We start from the raw sequence: 15,000 nt of genomic DNA, 5'->3' as shown, positions 1-15,000 counted from the left end.
GAACCTGGCTGGAAGAAGGAGGTGTGCATGTGTGGCACCGACATACTCAAGTCCAGTTTGACTGGCTGACCTTCTATCGCGGCGTTCGCTCCAGCTCACATGCAACGCTATTCATTGTCGGGGTGGGCGTTTCAGACCCCCCCCCCCCCTCCCTTTGATATTATCAATGCAATGTTTTCAGCGCCTGTAGATCGGCCAGTCAACACCTGGCATTTCTGGCGTACCTGGCTTTTCTGCACATGGTCAGTTCTGCTCCTCTCTGCGACTTCCCTACCTGCTTGCCTGCCCGTCTGCCTGCACTAAAATGGACAGGTGCTACTGCGTCTGGTCCAACTGCGGTGTGCCTCTGCTCCAAAAATACCTCCGATTGTTAATTGGCTGCCTCTCTCTCTCTCTTTCTCTATCAATCTGTCTGTCTGTCGGTCGGTCGGTCGGTCGGCAGTCGGTCTGCCTGCCTGCCTGTCTGTCTGTCTCTCTGTCTCTGTCTGTCTGTCTCTGTCTGTCTCTCTCTCTCTTTCTCTCTCTCTCTCTAAGCCATCTCCCTGTCTTCTCAGTCAGCTACCCCATACCCCTTCTCGCTCTCAGCCCCCTCCCCGCCGCGCCCCATCCACATCCATTCTCTCTCTCTCTCTCTCTCTCTCTCTCTCTCTCTCTCTCTCTCTCTCTCTCTCTCTCCTCTCTCTCTCTCTCTCTCTTTCTCTCTCTCACCCCCCCCCCTACTCCGCCATCCCCCACCCCCTTCGTTTCTTTCTCCCAGGTGCAAGTTGGACCATGTCAGCATTCACGGAGCACAATCTAAAAACGTTCCATAGACATGTCGTATCTCAGCCACCATCTTTGCTTCTGCATGCCGTTGCTATGCTATGGAGGACGAGAAACATCGTTATTTATTCTACAGCGAAGCTCGCATGTCCCCTGGTTATGTTTTATTTTCTTCTCCTGGGAATGCGAATGGAATTCTCCTTCCAGAACAGTTTCCATGCTTGTGAAACTGTCGGGGTATCTTTGTCGGGGGGAAAGAAAAAAGACATGGTAGGTCTGACTACGATAGCCGATGGTGTGTTTGGTGTAGACTACCTGACAAGGTTGCCCTCAAACAACCCTCGCCCCACACCAGCCACCCGCTCATGGCCTTTCCCATCCATAAACAGAATGATTTAGCAAGCAAGCAATGAACTCAAACGGAACCGTATCTGTGGTCTCGCTCGAACTCACTGTCACGGTATATATATTTACAGGGGGTCTGGTAATTTTTGTCTGTACCGGATACACTCCCATACCACAATCTGATCGTGCTCACAGTCATACTCTTAGATCGATGCCGTGTTCGGTGCTGTTCGTCCTGAAGTTGAGCTCTCTGACATAAATAGCAGCAATAAATTATTGTCTGGTCACTTGACTTGATTGATATCTGAACAGTATTATATTGAAAAAGGAACTTCTGATATCCCTGCGGATCAGTAATTATTGGCCTGACATTAATACACTAAAATCAAATTCCATATGATTGGTGATCTCTTGACATAGACGTACGTCGTCGCCTTTTGGGTGCTATGTCAATACTCCGTTTCTTTCTTCTTCTTTTTTGTTCATCTCCCTAGTCCAGCTTGCAACTATGAAGAATGGAATCTGGCTCACCTGGCTACGTCCAGGCCTGGAGCCCATCTGGCAGTCGGGGAGGGGTGGGGGGTGGGGGGGTGGGGGGGGGACAGCTAGGCGGGGTTGGATGAAGGGAAGGAAAGAAGAAGGGTGCGTGTAGGGGATGGGGAGGGAGGTGCTGTGTTGTGGCCCAGTTTATGATGCGGGCAGTCAGCTGCCGACCCTGGCCTGTGGAGAGAAAGAAAGTGAGTGAAACGCCGGGATGACTATACGTGGATCTTCAGACACTAAATTCTCTCCCTTTCAGTCGCTCTCCCGAGTGTCTCAGAGGAGAGCTGGTCACAGTTTGATACTAGCAGAGATACTAGATAGCAAGATGAACTGGATAGGTAATTGTACCTCTAGAATCTTTTCAGATGGATACATTTCGTATTAGAACCGTGTTCTTTGTTTGAGAAACCTAAGGTTTTGTTGGCCAGTTAGTGTCCTCATGAACTGTGTTGGTACAAAATGGCCCATCCGGCCACGAATTCAACGATTGCACATGTTAATAAGAACGGGCTACTGTTTCGAGCGTCTTTTGATATGACAAAACGTTGAACATGTATGCCTTTCACGGAAGAAGTGAAATATTTTATATTAACATTGTTGAGACTGTGAACATGTATAGCAATTGGTTTGCTCTGTCTGTGGTATAACTGCTGAGGGTATATTACCTTTCACTATGGATGCATCAAGTAAGTCTGTTTTTCTTTCTTTTTGGTTGTTTGTTTGTTTGTGTTGTTTTGGTTTTACCTGTCAGGTCAGTTCATGGCTGCATTTCCTGGCTTTAATTGTTGTTGGCAAGATATGCAGGTGGCTTGGTTCTGTCTGTTTTATTTGTGGCGTAGATCTTTTCAGCGTCAGTGTAGGTTTGTTTGTTTATAGTGCATACTTTTTAAGATGAAATACGGGCCATGCCCCTTACAGCTTAAACTGGAACTGTTTCAATGTTTATTTTCTAAAATAAGCAGCTTTACCGCCAATCGATTTACACAAGGTGTACAGTTTTAAGATTTCCAGTCTTTGATTAAGCACGGTCTATGTCATTTTGTGAACGAAAACCGCACTTACAACTGATTTATTTAAATTAACATAGAACACAGAATGATATATTCCCACTGAAAAACGTGAAGGGTTCGAGAGCGTAGCCTAAAATATCTTTGATTGAAAGGCAAAAGATGAACAAATTAGTACAGCATTGTCGGTAAAATTTGACTCATGAACGTTTTCTTCGTGTTTGAAGGCTTTAACATTTTTAGAGATTCATAGTTACTCGTCCTCTATGCACAATGCAACGCGTGTCTAGTGCGTCTGCCTGTTTCTAATGATCCTGGATAAATCGTATGTAAATGGATAGCCTGGTTAACATACTGTTTTAAAGTTTACGTTCGTGCCAAAAAACACAGACAGAAATGCGTGACAGAAATCACACAAATGAATGGAAAAAATCCAACTTTTTTGTTGTTGCTCTCTTGCTAAGTTGCTATCGGTTGAAGAGGCAGTGGGGGGAATAAAAGATAGAAGTAACGTTTATACTATCGGGTTAGTACACACACACACACACACACTCTCTCTCTCTCTCTCTCTCTCTCTCTCTCTCTCTCCACTCACACGCACACACACGCAGACAGACGGACACCGATACACGCACGCACGCGCGCACGCAAAAACAGAGAGAGACAAAGACAGAAACAGAGAGAGAGAGAGAGAGAGAGAGAGAGAGAGAGAGAGAGAGAGAGAGAGAGAGAGAGCTAGAGAGAGAGACAGAGAGAGAGACAGAGAGAGAGAGACAGAGAGAGAGAGAGAGAGGGTGGAGAGAGAGAGCTAGAGAGAGAGAGAGAGAGAGAGAGAGAGCTAGAGAGAGAGAGAGAGAGAGAGAGAGAGAGAGAGAGAGAGAGAGAGAGAGAGAGAGAGAGAGAGAGAGAGAGAGAGAGAGAGAGAGAGAGAGAGATATGGGCCAAACGAGAAGGGCATGCAGCACAAGATAAATGAGAGGTTGAACCCAAAGCAGTAATTATAAGGGACGGTGAATTCAGTCTAATGAGATAAAGAGACAGGGCGGTCTCACTTCAAAGGGCAACTCGGTGAGAAAACACCCGCTCGAAAGGCGCAGAGGTCGGCATTGAAGAGTACACAGAACAGGAAACAAATACATCACAGGTGTAGAAAGACACTTACCTGTTCGTCGAAAAGCTCGCTACCTGTTTATCACGCAGATTTCTAATTGTACCTGTGGTGCGTTATTTTTATTTTGGTATTTACCTGCGGAACGGTTCCTGCATTTTGGATTTTATCCGTGGAGCAATATTTGTATTTTGGTGTTCACCTAAGGCGAGGTATAAAATGCGTATTTACCTGATAAACAAATCCAAAAACAAAGAGACTGCCAACGTTCCAAAATTCAGAATATAAAAACATGAAATGTAGGTTGTTGGAACGTTTGTTATTGACAAAACAATACATTCACAAATATATCGACCCAACGGTCTTTTAAGATAAGTTTTCGTTATTGTTTGTCTGTGCACTTAAAAGACCGTTGAGTCGATATATTTGTGAATGTATTGTTTTGTCAATAACAAACGTTCCAACAACCTACCTTTCTTGTTTTGTTACCTGATAAACAACTTTTATTTTTGTATGTACCTGTGGAGGGATATTTGTATTTTGGTATTTCACTATCTTGTGCAGCAGTATTTGTGTTTTGGTAGTCTTGTGTGGAGAGGTGATTTGTATTATGCTAATTACCTGTGGAGCAGTATTTGTATTTCGGTATTATCTGTATGTATGTGGAACGGAATTTCGTATTTGGCATTTGGCAGAGACGTTACTAGAACTAAATTAGCCCGGGTATTAAAGTGGAAAGCTTCTTTGCCTGTGAAACGGTATATTTGTGAGTCTATATGCCACGAGAAGCTGTGTGGGTCTGCCTGTTAGCACTTAGTGGGCCGGTTATTAAAACGGTAGCGAAAAAGCAAGGTGGGCCCTGGGGAAAGCCATTACAATAATGAGATACAGCTGTTGTTTTGCACACTGATCAAGGCTGCATTCACCTTCTTCTTATGTCGGTTAGTTAACTTAGCCTTTAAGCGATGCCAACTTTGTTTTAATATACACGAAGAAGGTCTCTGAATGAAAATACAAGAACAGATGTTTCATAGATGTATGGCGAAAGACAACTATAGCCTGAAATGTAAAATTTTATATGATTTACATGACACAGTGTATACAGCTTTAACACAGAAAAGCGTGTTAACCGAAGTATGCATCACGTGACTTATAGGGTAAGTAAGAGGAAGACCTTTTTTCCTTTTAAATTAACCGTGTTATGATTTAATAAGGATAATAATAATGTAAAACACACACTGACACGCTGATTAGTGTATTAGGGTTAATGGCATAGTCTTTTTCATGAAAGAAATCTATTTTTTAAAGTGGGTGATGGGAGGAGGGGGCGTGTGTGTGTGGGTGTGAAGAAGGTCACACGTCATGAGGACATTAGCCGCGAACAAGAAAATCACTTGCAGGTAACTGTTACATTTATTACTTTCAACACGAACTCAAGTGCTGCGTCAGCTTATTATAAGTGTGTGGAATACTATTATGCAGGCCCGTTACAACGAATAAAGGCAATTTGCTGCATGTTCAAAGACTGAGCTATTTAAACAGAATCAGGAAAAGGTGAATGTTGTGGCCCTCGTGGCTGTGTTAGCTGTGTGGGAATGCCTGCTGCGATGCCCCGTGGAGGTCAGTTACAGCTCGATAGTCTGGACATGATCCAGGCCGACTGTACTGCTGCTGATGCAGATGTAATCACTGTGACGTCGTTTCACTTCACGTGTGCAGATAACTTTATCTTGGTCGCTGCCAGTTCCTGGCTGACCTCACGTGGTCACGAGAAATAGGGAGGAGGAGGGAGGGGGCGTAGAAGGTAGAGGCGTGGAGGGAGGGGGGCGGAGAGGGCGTTGAAGGGGGAGTATGACGGCTTACTAGCGCCAAAACTAAAAATTAGTAATTAACCCGTGAAAGTTACTAATTTTCACGAGAAAATTACAATTCTGACGTGTAATTTTCACGTGTTAATTACTAATTTTCACGTGTTAATAACTAATTTTCAAGTGTTAATGTCTAATTTTCAGTTTTGGCTCGCTTCCTGACGGCTTACTAATGCCAAAACTAAAAATTAGTAATTTTCACGCGTTAATTACTAATTTTCTTGTACCTCGTGACTGTGGGGGCTCAATGCGCATGCGCGACTGTTTCACCTGCCAGAGAAAAACATCCTTCGATTCAAAACTTTTCTGGTCCATAGTTCTTTAATTAGATGCAAATTAACACTAAGAGCTGAGCGCATGTCACAGTGTAGATAACCGTGACATACAACTGTCTGTCCGACAACTTGTTGAATAACGAATTCTATCGAAAGATATTTGTGAAAGTGTGTGAGTCTCGATGAAGAGATCCGTCTGCTAGTGGTCGGACCTTTTGCACATGTCCGACCGGCCGCCATTTTTCCTCTCTGGGTTCGAACATTTTCGGATCGATTGTCTTTCACTAATACACTATTAAGCAAATGTATGAGTGTGGTAGTGGAAACAAATATGAAGTACAGCTGTCTGCCTGACAACTTGTCGAATAAGGAATTATATTGAAAGATATCTGTGAAAGTGTGAGACCACAGCCGATCAAAAGTCCGTCTGCTTCGAACAGCTTCGATTCGAAAGTTTTCCGAGGTCGATTATTCTTTTCTAAGATACCCAAAAGAACGTTTAGAAAAGCGCTATTGCAGAAAACAGTGACATGCATCTTCCCGTCGGATAACTTGCTCGATAAGGCCTTCTATTAAAAGATATTTCAGAAATAGTGTGAGAGTGATGTTTGCCGGACGTTGAAGCCTCTCAGTGCGGACTCTTAAAATCCAACTACTGTGACCGAAAACGAGGCAAAAATGAAAATTAGTAATTAACACTGTTAATTACTAATTTTCACGTGAAAACGGTAACCCTAGGTTTTGGCACAAGTAAGCCGTCATAGGGGAGCCGGAGAGTGGAATAGTGATTTTAGGATGGAAACTGTTCTGTTTCACCTGGAAGTCTTGGATGGATTGGAACAGTTCCTGGCTGACCTTACGCGGTAATAAGAAAGGTGTCTGGTAGTGTCGATGTGGTTGGGGGGGGGGGGGGAGGGTTGAGACGCAAACTGTTCTGTTCAGTAACATAAAAGCCAAGGTGTGTTGGAGTAGTTCTGTCTCACGTTAAAAGTCTTCTGTGTTTGAAAATCAATCAATGTATAATTGTGTTCATCTTTTCTTTCCGCGGATATGGCGTTCTAATGGACAGTTCTGTTTCAATTAAAACTCTTGAGGTGCATGATTCCAAGTCTGCTTCCTTGAAAAGTCCGTAAGTCGTCGATCCTTTGTTCTTATATCTGTAGTATTATCACGGTAACGGATTTGGATTTGGAGATGGAAACAGTTCTGATTCAGTTCAGATGTGTCAGTGAGTCGGTCTGTTTTCTCATGTTCGTATTCGTTTCATTTGTGTGTGTGTGTGGAGCGTATGTAGTTAATAATGGAAACCTCAGATGTTTCTAGAGCTGTAAATCGTATTTTCTAAGAAAACAAGAGCAGCCTGCTCGACGTCAGTTTCTGTGGTTTTCGGCGACTACCAACGCAATTCATTCCTTGCCGATTTTTTGATTTTTTGATTTTGTATGTTTGTTTGTTCTAGCTGTTGTTGTTTGATGCTGGTTGTGACGGAATTGTTGTTGCAATTGTTGTTGTTGTTATTGTTGTTGTTGTTAAGGTGCAGATGACTAAGATGACGACGGTGATGATACGTACAGCCCAGGATTGCTAGTATTTTTTTTATGTGGTCGCACCGCCACGCATTCCATCTAAATTTTATTAACACTTACACAAAAAGTAATTACATGACGACACTGATTTGTGCCAGTCTGTTGCAGCTGTATAGCACGTACTGCCAGGATGCATCATCCCTGTCTTACCGAAAGCGATAGGCGAGTTCTGACACACGTTGCGCATTTTGCAGAGATTACACGTGACGGTACAAACAAGTTGTGAGTTTTGCACCCAGATTAGATGGAATCTGCCAAGCAACACTCTTATCAGTCAGTGTGATCCGGGCACACCTTGACTGAGACCAGTGTTGTGTTTACCCATAGACCAAATAGCCGCTTGCGGAGAGGCAGAAGCTGGATTTCCCTACATGCTGAGATAGGTGTTACCTCGAGTCTACCATGTAATGCAGTAGATCATTGCACAAACAGTTCTGTGTTTTGTACCAAAGCTACAACCGACAGGCGCGGCTTTTCTCGTTCTTGTTTCTGCTTTTTACATTGCTGTGTTTGTAATAACAAATACTTTCCGACTCTGTGATGCTGAAAAAACAACTTCATAAAAAAACAAGGACTGGCTTCACACCGGGTGCTGAGTAGATATTCGACTTGTAAGACATTGACGCAGACTGGAAGTAAGACATGACGCAGACTGGATACAGTTCTAGCTTGAACGCGGCCTGTCTCTGCCATATTTCTCTCTTGTGCTGGTGCATGATTGGATTTCCAGGTGAAAAGCTAATATTTAGCATACAATGATACAGTCATACTCTGAGGCACAGAACGCTCTGCTCTACATATCATACAGTTTCTATATCACATGGTCCTGCAGTAATGTGGAGACGATGAAACGAAAACAAAACGACGACTTATCATCATAGAATAGGTCCGTTTGCAAAGGTCACGAAGTTCATATCATTAGGGTAACGCCGGATTTAGAACTTGCAATAACAACATTTTGCCCTTCGTTCTCTTCCTCACTCCCGGCGAAGGAAGATGCAACAATAAGTATGCATCGAAGAGAAAGCACGATACAAAAAAAAACAAACAAAAAAACCCGTCGCGATATAACCTTGAACGGTTGAAAACGACGTTAAACACCAAATAAAGAAAGAAAGAAAGATAAAAAAAAAAAATTAAAAAAAATACCGACAAAAACATTACAATGATACGCGCCACGAACGAGGGCTAGTTCGGCACAGGTACATGACACTAGGTGGGTTGGGGGCGGGGGTGCTGTGGAGATGGGTAGGGTGAGCTCTTCTCTTGTCTACTTGTATTGCTTTGAAGTTGCAGTTATATGCAGGAGAAGCACACCCTTGCCCCCAGCCTTCATCCCCATCGTGTGCCAATCGCATGCGAAATATACTGACTGGTGTGACCCCCCCCCCCCCCAAAAAAAAAAAAAAAAAAAAAAAAAAAAAAAAAAAAACAATTTCGATGTGTGTACGATTGCCTTACAATATGGCCAAATTCCTGGCTCATCAGGTTGGTTCTCCAGAAATGTTTTTTTCCGCGGTAGTCAATGGTTTCCATTCTCACGATGAGATTGACGGGGACAGCCCTAGGAATCTAATTCTTACCTTACCTGTAAGCTCATACCAACTGGTTTTGAACACCCGGTTGATGCTAATCTGCAATGACGTGACCTTGGCCAGGTGCGGTGAGTTTAAACGAAGCATTCAATGTCTTCCACTGCGGCGCAGGCATGCGGCAAGCAATGTCTTCCAATGCGTGGCCATCCTGAACCCAGGTCAAAAATGAGTTACTTCCCTTCGGGTCTCATCTATCCCTGACAGGATGCCTTGGTTTTCCTTCTCTGGAGAGGAAATCGATTTTTTTTTAATTTTTTTTTTACATATTTAGATCTTTTCGTAATGTGTTATGGATATAAGCAGATTCGCGATCGTCGATAATGATTTTTCATGGTGTTGTGTAAATTTTAAATTACAAAGGAATTGATATGTAAGACAGTTTCAAGCGAGCTATTTTTCGCGGCTGTATTTACTGTGCAAACAACTCTAAATATGGCAAAAGTGTCACGTGATAATCAACCGTTTGGTTTCGGCGCTCGCTGGAGCAGACGATTTTTTCTGTAACCAGTTGACAGTGATGCAACCATATATTACGGTCTCCTTCCGGCAGCAGTCCCAAAATGTCGACTTGTTTTGACCTTAGAACGATGTCTTTATCATAACTGTGAAGAACAGAACGGAGATCACTGTCGAAGTCGGCCAATCTGCAATCATTTTCGTCTCGCGAACACTGCTCGCGAACAACATATGGGAGATAACTCTGTATTCTTGTTTTGATAGATTCGCGTAGGAATTTAGCGTCCAGTCAGAGAGACAACTGGCGATAGCCGTGGAGCGATGATTATCAGAATGATGCGTGGCATGAAGCCAGATGTTACGAACCTTGTCCATTAGCGCTCAACAAGGTTGACTTCACGTCGCTGTTCTGCTGGTATGGACCTGTAAACGCATGCCATTCAGCGACCATCACTCATTTCGAGCTTTCATCACCACGCTGTATTTTCTGCCAAACCGAACTCGGGTACAAGCAGTTCTGCCCCAGCAGTGAACCAGAAAGCTTTATTTCTGCACACTCAGTCTGCTACAGATGAGATCTGAGGGTAGAACTGCGCCAGTGCCTCTTTAGCTGATTTATGACTAGAAAGAGCTAGAACGACATCACTCTTAAAAAAGATAACGTTCATCAATTTGACCAAAGGAGAATCTTCTTCTCCTTTGGTCAAATTGATGAACAACAGAACCAACAGCGGGTTAACAAGCAAGCAGTATAATTATATACACTACAGTATGTATAGTGTTGTTTCTACATTTCGCACCTATATAGTTGAGGGCCAAACGCAGAAGATCGGGATCAGTGGCTAAACATGAGCCGGGCAGTGGGCAGGCAATTGGCAGGGTGTTTAATGCGGCCAAGATGAAGATGCTGGTAGTCGTTTGCTAATAGTCTGCTACTGCAAATAGCCTGGGTAATGACTTTTATGTCCCTGACCTGGCAGGCTTCCAGTGACTGTGCCGGGGGTCCACAGGTGCTCATTGGCTTGGCAGGCATGAGCAAGTTCCAGAATTTTTACTCGCCTTGTGGGCTAGTGAAATTCAAAATTGACTAGCCCACAAACAAATTCACTCGCCCACAAAAATGAGTTTCAAAAAAACAAAACTATTCCACCCATTCAAACGTGGTGAAAGGCGAGCAGGTCTTTCTTTGCAAGCGCCAGTTGAGCGACACGAGCACGCTGGTCTTGCGTTAGCTGGTGCATAGCGTGTCCCCCCTTGGTGTCTTCGACCTTTTTGTTTGAGTTTACCCATTTTTTGGTGTTTTGTTGGTGAGACTTTGATGTTTCGTGTGCACGTATGTTTTCTAGCTTAAATTTGTCCGTACCAACAACGAATGGCCCCTTTCTCTCCTTCTCAGAAGCGGCATGCTTTTCGCAAGCAGTACACAGCATGACGTTTTTTTCCCGATCATAGTTTAGCCAGTCTCTCTGCTCACCAGTCAGATTTTGTATAGTCTGCCTGAAAGGAACGCTTCCTCTGTCCGGAGTCATACTTTTTCAATCTCTCGGACTCCGTTGCCTCTGGTTTGGCTTTTTTTTTAGGGGGGGGGGGAGGCTGGCAGTTGTCCAAGTATTTCTACATGTTTACAGCTTCAGATCTGCCTAGGCTTCTGAGACACACGTGCTGCGTCGACAATTCTGATTGGTTAAAATCGCGTCAACGAAAAGTCCTGATAACCCTGAAATCATACGGTCATTCTGATTGTTTCATGGTCACTAAAGAGAATTTTCCGATCAGCTGGAACTGGAGCTCCGATCACATCTAATTTTAGCAATCGTAGACAACAACGTGCTTCACAACAGACAATCGTCGCTCGGAAAATGATAATACCACAGACCCAAAATTTACACTCGCCAAGTGGGCGATCATTATAAGACTTTCTACTCGCCCACACTCATTTCTGGTCGCCTGTGGCGAGTGGGCGACCGATCTTGCTCATGCCTGCTTGGCATATGTTGGCATACCAGTGCCAACAGTGAAAATTACGAAGATGAAACTGACCTTTGTCATTAGTGATTCTCAAATGGAAGATTTAGAGGTTACATGCATATACACACCGACTCTCAGTTGATATCAAAAGAACTGGTCGAAGTTAGCGGATCATTACAAATTCGAGCTTCAGCTAGGTTTTTCATGGCCGGAACTGAGACCAATTGTTGAGGGGGAGACTGGAACGTTTAATGACTCAATCTAGACTTTTTGGAACGTTAGCAGGCTATCTGTTTCGGATTTCAAAAGTATTAATTGAACGAAACTTGCAGTGTACCTGTAATTCAGCAGTGAAAATCAGTGATAATAACAAGAATGCTATGACGTATATTATGATAACTTTTGGAGCAGGTTTAGTCGTCGTAATTATTCGAAACGTGGATACTGGGACTGAGCATCAAACCTCTCTCCATTGGCTTTAAGGCCTCCGTCTACCCAACAGATCACCGCTTCCACCTCTACAAGGCCGTGTTTAGCTTCCTTACCCATGATAATTAGTCCACCGCTTTGCTCGTCTTCATCCAATTAGGCCGTCAAGATGACTTCCTTCATCTCCCGCCACTGTACTTTTTCACCGATGAGTGTGCTTGTTGCTCTCTTTCGCAGAGGAGAAAACAGATCGGGTATGCTCACAATTATGATTATGTTAGATGTACTTTTAAAGGGGAAACTTGGAACCTTATTTTTGTTCTCTCGCTCTTTTAAACGGCAAAAGCGGAGCGCCATCCACACACACCTAACAACGCTTCTTAAAGCATTGATAACAGTGAGGGGAACCCAAATGGGCAAAACGAGCTCACACGTAACCAGAAAATTCTGGAACGCTGAAGAAGAAGAAGAAGAAGAAGAAGTGAAGGTATAATTAATAATTTTACTCGTAGTCTACTAAGTCATGCGCGTTACCTAAACATTTATTTACAGCATAATCTTTGATACAACAGAGAGTGTCTTTTAGCCTAGCCTACTGAAGGTGAATTATGAACATGTTTGTGAAGAGTTCATTTACATCTAAAGCCTTAGCTAAAAATATCCACAGAAGTAAGTAACCCAGGCATTTAACCCACTGGGATTCAGTCCAAGAGAGGTTTGCTGTATGACACACTCTGGAAATACAGCAAGCACGGGAAGACTCAACCAACTCACTCTCTCTCTCTCTCTCTCTCTCTCTCTCTCTCTCTCTCTCTCTCTCTCTCTCTCTCTCTCTCTCTCTCTCTCTCGCTCTCTCTCTTCTCTCTCTCTCTCTCTCTCCCTTTCTCTCTCTCTCTCTCTCTCTCTCTCTCTCTCTCTCTCTCTCTCTCTCTCTCTCCATCGACCCCAGCTCCCTTTCATCGTCTGTGTATTAAAACGTGTTCTCAGTTCTTAAACCTTTACATTATTACGTCAATACGTGGTGTGCCACCACCTGTTTTAACGTCTGACTCACACTCCGTGCAGCGATGACGGAACGACGTTTAATCTTGGTGCTTTTCGTCAGCTCAGGAGGAGGGAAACCTCCTTTTCCATTGTTGTTATCTTCACTAACTTTTTCTTACCGAGAAACACAAGTCTTCTCGGTGTAATGACTTCAACGTATGCGCCTGGTATGACGCCATTCTAGCGCCAAAAAATGATACTTTCAACAAACAAAAAATAACAGAAACAAAACCCAGCGCTGACGAACTGATATCACGCCACGCAAAATAATAACAATTCAGCCTTTATAAGCTAGCAGGCAGAGATATTAGCAAAACTTTACGAAGACCCTAGCCTTTTTTGTGATTTTCAGTGATATTTAGTACGATCACTAGTCTCGAATTACTGATATAATTGTTGTCTACGTTAATTGTTGATTTGTGTGTGTAAATGTTGGCCCACCTCTCAGGAGGCATATTGATTGGCACAAAACTTCTTCAGTTTAATTATCTTTTCAGATATCGATCAGAATAGAGCGGCCTTTGTAATTGTCAATGAAAATGCCAAAAGACCAGTCACGGTCAGTTTTGAAACTTTCACTTGTAGTGGCTCATTTGAAATACAACATACGAGTGTCCAAAGTCCTCCTTGTACATGATTTGTATAGTCGACACTCGGAAAGACGTTGGCAATTCTGCAACGTTCTTCATAATAATCAGTGACGGGTCCTTTTTAAATTTGATGTAATCTGAATAATGTGTGTTTTGTCTCTCGGCATACTAGCCCCGGAAGTCTTAATCGTAAACATATAATCGGTAGATAGATATCGATAGCTCTGCAGAGTTCCATGTAATTAACAATGACGTTGAAAAAGACGACTTTGATCTGTGTATTCATCAATTTTGGTGCTAAGAAGCGGTTATAAACTGTGCCGTGCTCTTTTGACAAGATAGCATCAGCTCTCTCTATCAGCTATCTGTGCCACAGACGAAACCCCTGATTCTGCCAAAGACAGAAAAACCTCAGCAAAATATTCAGAGAATGCCCAAACAGTTTTGCAAAAACAAACCTAAAAGACACACTATAACGCGCGAGATTTATTGGAGTTTGTGGTTACAGTTTGTCGTCTTTACTTCACGGCACAGCTTTGTTTTCGTGGTGATCTGGAGGTGCTGTCATGCAGTTGTGTAAAAAGATATAAAAGCTCTCGCATAGACCTTTGTAGATAGGTAAAAGAGAATAAGGATTGTTTGTTTTTACGTGAACCAAAGGTCTTTCTTTCTTTATTTGGTGTTCTGACGTCGTTTTCAACCACGGAGGTGTACCAAAGGTAGTGTTCAAGGTTTGACGGTGCACCATGATCCTGTCGGTATAACAAAAAAAAATACATATATACTCGTATGGTATGAGGGCCGGATTCTTGAAGTCAGCTTGATGCTGACAAGCGCATATTGTTTACTGTTGTGTTTTTCTCCCCCGGACAGCTGTTTTCTGCTCCGTCTTTCGCATTAACAGCTGAAATTAAAGCTATCAGCCCGACTTTACGAGGGCGTCCTCCAGGAATTCTGTCCTGTTATTGACTACTACCCCGACAGAAAAAATACATGCGTTGTCATAATAATCCAACAGGAAAGATAAAATTGCTTCTCTCTCTCTCTCACTCTCTCTCTCTCCCTCCCCTCCCCCCCCCCCCCCCCCCCCCCCCCCCGCGCTGTCTTACTCTCACAGAAACACAGACAGACAGACATATACACAGACACACGTACATATGGACAGCGCACACACACACACACACACACACACACTGTGGCACACACCACACGCACGCACGTGCACACACACACACACACACACACACACACACACACACACACACACACACACACACACACGCACGCGCGCCTACACTTGCATTAAAACGTGTGTAAATTTGGCATGCCTTGTCAGTAATAATGCCTCTATCACGAGTTACTTCCCTTGGCCCATGCACACCGTCATATTTTTGGAGCAATCCGTTGCGCCAGGAACACTTACC

At 43.5% G+C, this 15,000-nt stretch overlaps 1 protein-coding gene across 3 annotated transcripts in view; it reads left to right on the top strand.

Moving 5' to 3' along the window:
* The window catches only part of LOC138959187 (supervillin-like), a 186,147-nt gene that overhangs the window by 1,262 nt on the left and 169,885 nt on the right, over positions 1-15,000 (top strand). The gene's annotated exons all lie outside the window — the stretch shown is intronic.

The sequence above is a fragment of the Littorina saxatilis genome, linkage group LG2 (assembly GCF_037325665.1).
Source record: "Littorina saxatilis isolate snail1 linkage group LG2, US_GU_Lsax_2.0, whole genome shotgun sequence".
In the NCBI taxonomy this organism is placed as follows: Eukaryota; Metazoa; Mollusca; class Gastropoda; order Littorinimorpha; family Littorinidae; genus Littorina; species Littorina saxatilis.
The sequence above is the reverse complement of the archived record's forward strand: the minus strand, read 5'-3'. Positions and strand labels throughout refer to the sequence as shown.